At 33.5% G+C, this 10,807-nt stretch overlaps 1 pseudogene; it reads right to left on the bottom strand.

Annotated features, from left to right (window-relative positions):
• Nucleotides 1-800: 800 nt before the first annotated feature.
• LOC132277455 (7-deoxyloganic acid hydroxylase-like) lies at nt 801-3,287 on the bottom strand (annotated as a pseudogene).
• Between the last annotated feature and the right edge of the window lie 7,520 nt (nt 3,288-10,807).

Genomic DNA, 10,807 nt, shown 5'->3' with positions numbered 1-10,807 from the left:
CGAAAAGTGAATAGTATCGAAAAATAAAAATGTAGAAATGACTCGGTCCTCAAAGGAAGTTGTCAATCAGAACGAAAGAGTCTCAGAAACCATTTTCGAGCACTCGAGACGACACTCAGTGACGAGAAACAGAACTCAGAAAGGAAAATTAAACGGAAAAAATTTATCCATAAAATTTCAGAAAAAGGAAAGGAAGGAAAATGACCGGGTCGTTACAATTAATTTGTTGAATTGAATACATGGTTACTTTTAACAATTACTTAATTTACTTGTATCATAAATGCTTAAACTTATTGATAAAGGCTTTATATATATATATATATATATATATATATATATATATATATTTTATTGATTATGAAATGAAATGAACATATACTTAACCCTCAGCAACAGTTGGACAAATGTTTAGTCTTTGTCAAAAGATAAACTCAAAAAGCTTAGGGAAAGATTTATCTAAATAAATTTAAAGAACAAAATTGATAAGTTTTCTAAAAATATACTCCACATATAATCTCATTATTGAGCTATCTTTTTAAAAATAATTGGGTGACTATATTAACAGTTGTACGGCTAACCCCATCTCAAAGCCAGCATCGCATGGTACTGACAAGGCACCTGTAACACCTGTTATACATCGTCGTTATTTCATTTTTTTACCTGAATAATCTATTTTCATAACAAGCTCGCAATCAAAAGGAATTTTATTAACCTCAACGGAACATGTCACAGAGAACTACAACCAAGGAAAACAAAATACAGATGATAGCCGAAAACGACCGAATGACACGATGGAGAGACCAGCAGGCACTCCGGCCAACAAAATCCAGAACGTGCAAAACAACCATCGAACCATATATCGAAACTTGTGGTCGATCATATGATGAATTTGAAGACGCCCTATAGTTTGTGCAAAATCATGTGAGCACCATGTTGGATCTCTTCCATACTGGATTCCAGTAATATACCCAATAAGTCATCACTACCAGCTTCTCCTGTCTTCATTGCCTTGAGTCTTCTGTTGATGATATTACTTATCCATCTGCACACTATTTTGTCAATTTCTTTCATCCTCCTGTTTGTCTTAGTTGGAAAAAACCTACACGTACAAGACAGACGGACAGCTTCATTCATCATCTATGTATGTAACAGATCGAAGTGGAATAATTAAAATAGAGTTTAAGTAGAAACATTTTGAACTTTACGAGTTTTTACTACCTCCGGCCTGGGATGCAAACAGACCGTATAACCTGAATTGTAAGTTCCGTTAATTCTTTCATAAGGTGGAGTGTATATTTTCCTTCTTCATAGTTACTTCCAAACAATGTCCTTGAAATCACGTCACCGCTTAAAGTTTCAAGATCAGGCCACACTTCTACCTCACGTGATCCTTCTCCAGCGGAGACCATCTTCTCCCATTTATTCGTTATCTCAATACAACTCGAATGAAATGCCGGTAACATCAGCTATATATATATATCTATATAAAAGAGTAACCCAAGAATCATCTGTATTAAATGCTTCAAATTAATCAATTTCAAGGCTTGTTAAATTCATTTCCACACAAACACAAGTTGAAAACGCATGTATATATGAAATATATATACACACACACACACACACGTACCTTCAACTTCTCCATACGAAAAGCAGGGTTAATAATTCTTTTGTGCATAGCCCATTTGTCACCCTCTAAGCTTCCCATTCCAGTTAGAAGTGCTTTGGTTATGGGATCAAGTGCCCTATAATTCTTCTGAAATTTATAGTACTTAGTCAACACTTCACTTACTAGTTCAGGTTCTGTGATGTGCAATCTTGGTATCCTTCCAACCCACATGCAAGTTACACCCACTCGGGTAACAAAAATATTCAATTATATATATATACATATATGTGTGTGTGTGTGTGTGTGTGTGAAAGTAATTTATAACTGAAAGAAATAATAGTTTATTTCAAATTACAATACTGGAATGGAAATTACAATGAAAGATATAGATACCAGCTGACCAGAATCATGAGTGTCTATATATATATATATATATATATATATATATATAACATATTAATATATGATTGCATATTGATTCATAATTTTATTTAAAATAAAAATTATTTTTTTATATATGTAAAAATACAATTTACTATTTTTTTATTATCATATCCCTTCCATACCATTATTTTTTTTATTTTTTTTTTTTGGAATTTACCGCATCCTCTAGTTGAACAACCAAGATAAACAATGGGAGTGAAATAGATCGAGTAATCAAATTGAATGTTTAAATTCATATCTTAATTAACTAGGATTCGGTTCAGATCAGATTTGAAATCGGATTAAAATCTTTTCCACTTATCGACATACCTAAATATAAGTTTAGATGGATTGGAGAATAGTTAATACATAATATAACTGTGCAATCAAATGAATATAACAGTAAATAATTAATATATACGATTTTAATAAGATATAGTTTAGATGGATTGGAGAATAGTTAATACATAATATAACTGTGCAATCAAATGAATATAACAGTAAATAATTAATATATATGATTTTAATAAGATATAGTTAATATATATAACATTAATATATAAAATATTGTAATGTAATAAATATATATGTATAATTTTAATCGAATTGGATTACATTCATATTTGATTTGTTAAGATCATAGATTATTAGATTCGAATCATTACCGTCCTGTTAGATTTTTCTTTTTTTAATTCATATCGGAATGCTCGAATTAAATTCGGATGAAAGTACAATTCATTCATTAAGGGGTCTAATGTGAAATATAGGGTGTAACAAGTCTGACAAACTTTTTGAAACATACCATAGTTGGACATTGCTAGCTTGTGAATAAAAACACATACCATAGTTGGACACGGTATTGAGGATGTGGGGTGCGGCACGTTGCTCGATGTCATCAGAGATATTGATGGGCTTGGACAGAGCTTGTTTGATCAACATAGAGCTCTCTATCATCTCCAAAGAACATACGATAGGAGTTTCCATTGAAACCTTGCTCTCTCAGCAACTTCTATAAATACTTTGGTCTCAACCACACCCAATTCAAGATCTTCCATGCCCATATCATAAGAAAAACAACACATGACACTGCAATCAAAGTGTACATCATTTCTAAATACTTTGGTCTCAACCACACCCAATTCAAGTCCCAAAGGCTCTCTTCGGAAGCCAAGTCTTTTTCAGTGAATTCGATGCCCTGGACCAGCCCCAAAACCAGAGCCAGTGACAGAGCCACCAACAAACACTTACCCACCTCCATAAATGTGTTTCTTAAGAAGACGACAAATTCAGAATTTAATTTGGAAAAGATATAGAAATGGGGTATGAAAATTATCAAAGATACGAAGTTGATGTGATCTTAGTGAAGCGGGGATGTCCTTATATGTAGAATGTGGTGGGATAGGTACAAAAAAAAAAAAAAGAAAAGAAAAGAAGAAGACAGACTTGGATAATAAGGTTTCTTTTGTGTTTAAAACTTTAACCTGAAAATAAGGGAAAAAGGGAAATTCCTTTTAGAGGCAATTCAATTATTTTGAGAGTTGGGTTATTGAGTTCATGTCTCTACATGCCAATCACATCAGAGTGTTTGTTGAAGGTGACGAATTGATTGATTATGTTGTTATTGATACTTTCAGTCACGATTTCTTCTTGTTAGGATACAATTCTCAAAAGCTCTTTTTGCTTTTTGTTGGGTTGCAATAGCTTTCGGAAAGTTTGTAAAACGGTATGAACTTTTTTTTTTTATTTCCAGAAAAGGTATGAAACTTTGTGTATGAATTTATGGTTTTACTGGTATGTTGAATTTGAGTGCAGAACTCATGTCACACACAAAAAAGGATCAGGACGAAACATTAAAACTGCAAAAAAATAAATAAATAAATAAATAAAAATAAAAAAAATAAAAAAATGATATTGCATAATTTATATCCTATATAATAATAATCTCCATTAATCGAACAACAAAAAATCACAGTGAACTTCACTGAAAAAGTTAGATTTAAAAGCACTTTCAGGGAAGTGCGTCTTCTACCCCCGCTCACCTAGTTTAAAAATGTCATTTCAGATTTTTTATCTAGCCAAAAATATTCTTTTATTAGCTAATATAGCTGCAAAACCCCCATCCATATTGTACACATGCTTGAAACCCTGCATTTTCATAAGAAAATGGTTCTTTTACTCACTTCACAGTTCACACATAAAACAGAAGCTCCATATATATATATATATATATTACTATATTATAATTCATACTAATAACCTATAGTCTACCATTGGAACAAAATAAAAGACGGACCAATTACTACTACATTCAATGTCTAAACAGCAAATCTTATTAAGAAGAGTTTGAACGAAATGACAAGCCAAAGATTATTTAATTGATACACTTAACTCGGTCACACAACTCTCCATAAAATGTATGGACGAGGGCCTTCGACTTTCGATTTTGTTCAAACTCTTCATCTCTAAAGTCATTATCCATGAATTAAACTAACGTTGCTTTCCATTCACCAACCAAGACTAAAAACACCAATTGACCTGCAAATTTTTTTTTAACTTTGGTCGAGCAAAATTTCTCTTATTAAAAGATGTGAGTCGTATGCAGCGGAATGTACTTAGGAAAGTTTTAGATTTTGTAAAATAGATTTGTGTCGTTACCAACTTAATTTACTTACTTTAACAATTAAATAGTTAATCACACGCAGATAAAATAAAGCAAAGTATAAAGTTAGAGATGACACTAGGATTTTAGCGAGTAAATTAACCCCAGTTGATAAAATACGTCAACTGTTATGGGAAAAACCTCATGGACTGTGTAATCCAAAGTAAACCAATCCACTATGCTTGAAACAAAGTATACCGAACTTTGACTCTGGCTCACACCCTATCGTTCTACCAAACACCAACTGCTAACAATCATCTGGCTTTGCGACTTCCCGTCCAACAGCAACCTGACCTCAGGCTTATGCTTGATATATATTTGTAGAAGAGTAGCAGGTAGATTAGACAACACTCCATGAATGCTCCAACCCTTTCAAAGTGTGATTGCTTTTACTTCTGTTCTTCAATCGTCTGAATGATGTAGAAGAAGATCTGCTTTGACTGATCGAGGTAGATACAACTGTATGATCACGATCAAGATTCGAACTCCACAACTTTAACCTAACTAAGTGAATATTTGTATATTCTAGGAAGACAACAGAAAAATCAACTTTCATTTTCTGAGAGGGATAAATTTCCTAAGGCTTTGTATGATATATGAATAATGAATAAAAGTCGTCCCTAAACCAATGTATATGACATGGTTTACATAGAAGTTTGCAAAGTCTTATTCCTTTTGAAAATAAAAGAAATTTCATGCATAGGACTTGGAAGGAAGACTAGATCAAAAATAAATTAAACAGAGTAAGGAAACTGGAATCCTTTTGCAATCAGGACACTTAGAACCGGTTCCCAATCTTGGTACCGGTTCCCAAAGGACAGAGAGTTGTTCTCGAAGTTTAGCTTCTGAAACCGGTTCCTAAATGCAGGTATCGGTTCCCACTTGACAGAATTCAACTTGAACTTGGAATTTCTATATTTTTGGAACTCTGTAAATATACCATGTATATCATTGTGTCCTAAGTGGGAAACGATGTCCTAATGTGTTGTTCTTTTCTTTTCGATGATTAATAGTACTTTCCTCTTCTGATCAACCTTTGAATTCTGCAGTCGTTGTCAAGTCTGATATAGTAACTGAAATTACAACTCGACTAGTACATGTTTTGTTACAGAAATATGTCAATTACAAAAATATATCTCACAATCTCCCCCTTTGGCAATTTCGTGACAAAAACCTAAAAATAATTTAATAATATACCCAAAGCAGAAAAGTAAATTACAACTGTCTTAAGGAAACGCGGTATTTTTTTTTTTTTTTATCTCTGTTCTCTTCTGCCTTTGGACAAAATGTCACATGATGTCCTACACATGGATCAAGCAACACTACCAGTGAATATGTAATAAAACAAGTTTAAAAACTCCCCCTAAATGAATTATCCAAAAATTTAGATTTTCTCCCCCTTAATGTAACCTTATTCTCCCCCTTTTTGGAACAAAATTGACAAAAAAAGATCAAAATATCCAAAGAGAAATAATACTAAAATAGAGTAAACAGGAAATAGTTTACTACATGTCAGAAATCAAAACATAATATCCAAAAAGTGATGCATGAATGTAAAACTAAATAAAAAGTGATGCATGAATGATATGAACATAGAATCAAGTATCAATATCATCTCCAACAAATGGAACTATGGAAGTCAGATGTCCTCATCCCCACCATCAATGTCACTCCCACTACCATCCTCATCATCATCTGCATCATCATCTATCTTATCATCCTCATCTCTCTTCTCCTCAACAATAAGTGATGGATCTGGAGGGGCTGGTCTGTAGACATCCTCAGATGTACTACCTGTCCTCTGCTCTCTAAGAAATTTAACCTCAGCCTTACGATCAAGTACAACATCCATCATGGCCTTCTAATTTTGAAGAATCAAGGAGTAGAGCAGATTGGCATCCAGTGTAGTAACATTCTGCTTAGTCAGAAAAAGCTGAGTAATCTCAAGAAGAGATGACAAAGACGCAGCTGCACCCCTGCTAGCTTTCTTGGATGAAGCTCTTGCGAATTTGGACTTGTTATAAGCCCTGACATCTATCTCAGACATGATCTCAATATGATGAGCACGGGGTGGAAGAGGAATCTCAAAATGTCGGTACAAACCCATGATAACCATAGGGAATGGAAATGACTTATTCTTGGTATTGTTCTTATAGTGCGCTACCATCAGTCCATATATAGAAGAGTCAAGATGAATCATAGCATCAATGGACAAGAGATATAATACCTCTGCACGATCTGAAGAGATGACGTCGTTCTTCCCGAAGTAGCCAATATTAGATATAGTAAACAAATTCAGAAACGCCGCCTCATCTGTGAGATAATGAGATGGTATATGATCTGGAGATCTTGGCGAATCTGGAACGCATAGCTCATTCCAAATATCTTCCCACTTTAGCCCGGAATGTTCCAGTAGAAGACGGTAGCCAGTGCTTGAAATATTCTTGGGAATGCCAAGAACTTTGCTGATCACATCAGTATCAACCACATATTTCTTACCGAACAATGATACCTCAAAATATCCAGAGTCATAAACTTTACGGATATTTAAGTAAAAGTAATAAACTAAGTCTGGACTGTAGGAACTCGCTATTGTGGTAAAGAATAACCACTTGTGCTTCTCAATGTAGTCAACCAATTTTTTCCTCGGACTGTCTCTAAGCTTCTTCAAGTTCACATTTCATTCCGACTTAATCGGACCATCTTTATACACTTTGGTGTACACCTGCCAAGCATGGTCATTATAGAAGTGTTCTTTAGCAAACAGAACTTTCCTAACGTTAGATACTGAAGGATACCTAGATGGTATTTCAGTAAAAGGAGAGCTAGAACTCATAGGAGAAGTCGGAGCATCCCTTGGAGTGGTTGAACCCTCTTGTGGTTCCCAAATAGAAATTGTGGTTCTTGCTCTCTCGGGAGGTGGAGGAATTGCAATACCCTTGCCTTTGGCCTTCTTGGATAGTCTTGGAGGCATCTTATGTTCAAAATTTTTTGGTTTAAAGCTTCGGAGTTCACTCGGTAATTTTCACCAACACTTGGCATGTGCTTCAACACTTGTTCTTGGACAAGCTTAAAGAGATTCTTCAAAACCCCTAAAAATATCAACAACAATGTAGAAGATAATTCACTCTACACCCAAATAACTCTCAATCTTCAACAAAGCAAGAAACTTAACCAATCCACTACGTTCTTGTCACAAACCCCAAACTCCACAAAATTTCTTCAACTTCAACCTTCAATCTTCAAATCTCAAGTTCAATTGAATGATTCTATGTTATCTTGCAATATATGATGAGAATGATGCAAGATCAAGCCAATATATATGATGTATATATGTGAGCAATATAAAAGAGAAAGTGCATATAGAGAGAGAGAAAATTGATATGAAGCAATGCCCAACAAAATGTTAAAATAGGTTACTTAAACCAAAATCTCGCTGCCAGGAACCAGTAGCCAAAGTGGGAACCGGTTCCCACTGGGCAGTGAGTAAATGTGGAATATGAACCACTGTTAAACTAGTACCAGACTTGTGGTACCACTAGCTAAGCTCCAGAGACTTTGGCCTTGCACCTTTGCATTTTGAACCGGTAGGGGAAGTGTGGAACCGGTAGGACATAGACAGTATGCCTTTTAGCTTTGAAATTTTTCCAAAAAAAGTTTCAACTCATTTGTAATTAACTCAATGATAAAAACACATAAAACAATCTAAAAACTAAAAACAACAAATCTTTTTGAATTTTATAGTTTTTTTTATCTATTTTTTTTTAATTTTAAAACAAAATTAAGAATTAATCATTAAGCTATCATCCACTATCTTTCAAGTCCACACCTGATCCAAATTTCCAGAAAATTGTCAGAAATATCTATGAACACAAATTTTAACTCCATAGAATATTCAATCAATTTCAATTCTCAAGAAATAATCACAACACGAATTTTAACTTGCAAATTTTAATAAAATAGTTAGAAATCAATCTAGCAAGTTCAAGTCTGTGTGTGAAATCTATGTCATCCATTTTCAATCAATTATCAATAAATCATTGTCCAAACTATATTGATCAAAAAATATCAAGATAAAATTGTCTATGAACAATTTTTTCTAAGTAAAGTGGCCTTTACTCTAAAGAGCAAACAGTAATTCCCTAATTCAACTTGTTTCCACATTTATTTTTACTCAATTAGCTCCACTTCAAAGTCTCATGGGAGTTTTCGAACACATCTCAATAGGTAGTCTTTTCCTAAACAAAGAATTTGGCAATTTTTTCTTTTTCTTTTTCTTTTTCTTTTCAAGTTGAATTTATTCATTTTTTTAAGCTCCTATTTTTTTCTTAGATAATAACATTTATAACTTTTGTGATCAATATACCCTAGTCAACAATTTAAAGATTTTCAATCAAAATTTTCATATTTGTACTAGTGCACAAAAGGTTATGAATTTAAGAGATTCAAATCTAAAAATCCATTGAACAATGCAAATCAATTTTCATTGAATAGATTACAAACCAAGAATCTATTTTCAATCAAAAATCATGTATCCAAATTTGCATTCAAAGATAGATCATAAATTTCAATGGAAGAATTTTCTCAGATATATCATGAAGACTATGATCAGAAACTCAAACTTAAACCAAAGCCTAACAAGTGATCCAGTGGCAACAAAATTTTCTTTTAAACAGAAGCCATGATCACTAAAATTCATAGGGCTCAGTTTGAAGGTGAAGTACTTTTGGAAACTTGTTCCAAGGACTCAACAGGCACATACTTGATCAAATCAGACTTTTTGATCCACACAGTTCTCACTCTCAATTCCTGAAATTCTTTATCATTTTTTACTTCTCCTTTAGGCAAAATTTCAGTTCTAGAAACCTTAGGTGACAATTTCTTTTTCCTCCTAGAACACACCTTTTTCTTAGCATGAGAGTGTTGAGAATTAAATTTAGAAAAATCTTCTTTTTCCTATGAAGGTATGAGTTATATTTATGTCTATTCTTTCCACAGAAAGTGCAATGTAACAATTTAGGCACATAAGACATATCAGAATGTGATGCATCAGGCAAACATGGTTTAGGCATAATAGTAGGTTTAACAGAGGTTGTTTTACCTTGATTACTATAAGAACCTTTAACAAATCCCAACCCTGTTTTATTATCCACATCCTTACCCATGTTGATTATCTTATTCAAACTGTTGTGACTCAAATTGAATCCTTTCAGTTTATCTTGTTCAGATTTCAATTCAATTTCAAGATAATCATTTTTCAAAGCAAGACATTCCTTCAATGAGTTAGCAACACTTACCTTATCCTCAAGAATGATAATATGCTTCTCAAGCTCAGTGATGACAGAATTACTTTCAACAGCTTTCCTTTTGCCTTCATCAATCTGTTTCTTTAGATCTTCATTCTCTCATTTTGCTTGGATAAGCTCCTTTGCTAGCTTATTGATTGCCTGTTTGGTCTCTATGGTTTCTTTGACCATATTCTTCAGTCTTTCATCATCCTTTTCAGCCTTTTCAACCTATTCATCATGAACTTCATTGTCTTCGTTATCTAAACTGTCAGAGTCAGACAAATGAACGACATGAGGACCCCTATCAAGAAAAGCGACATAAGAAAAAACATTAGTATCATCCTGAGGAAAATCACTATCACTTAAAGTAGAATTTTCAGACATAGAAACTTTCATTGTTTTTCTTTCTGTTCTTTCCTAGGAGTAGGACTGACGAGGTCGCTTGTAAACGCCAAACTAAATGTAGTGAATGTGTGGTTCAAGAAAAGCCTTTTATGTCAAATTTAAATTTATAAAAACCACTACCAACACCACTACTAACGTAGCAAGAGTGAGTAGGGATCGTCCCAAGGGATTATACGTGTTGGAATTTCAACTTCGACTCTAGCGTACTAAATGATTGCAAAAGAGAGTTGGGTTGGTTGATTACTTCTAGAAAAGAATTAATTAAAATGCAATAAAAATAAAACTAAGTAGAAATAGGGATTTAAGAGATGAGAAGAGAGGACTTAGGGTGTTGGAATCACCACTAAGCTCATGTAATTAACCACTTGCTTTCCATTAATGGGGAATACATTGTTGTGAACAAAATTGGTTCGACTAGCAAAGGTG

Source organism: Cornus florida, unplaced genomic scaffold (genome assembly GCF_030987335.1).
Source record: "Cornus florida cultivar Cherokee Brave unplaced genomic scaffold, ASM3098733v1 CherokeeBrave_3.0.0_Hap2_Chr10, whole genome shotgun sequence".
Taxonomy (NCBI): Eukaryota; Viridiplantae; Streptophyta; class Magnoliopsida; order Cornales; family Cornaceae; genus Cornus; species Cornus florida.
This window is presented reverse-complemented; position numbering and strand designations above follow the sequence as displayed.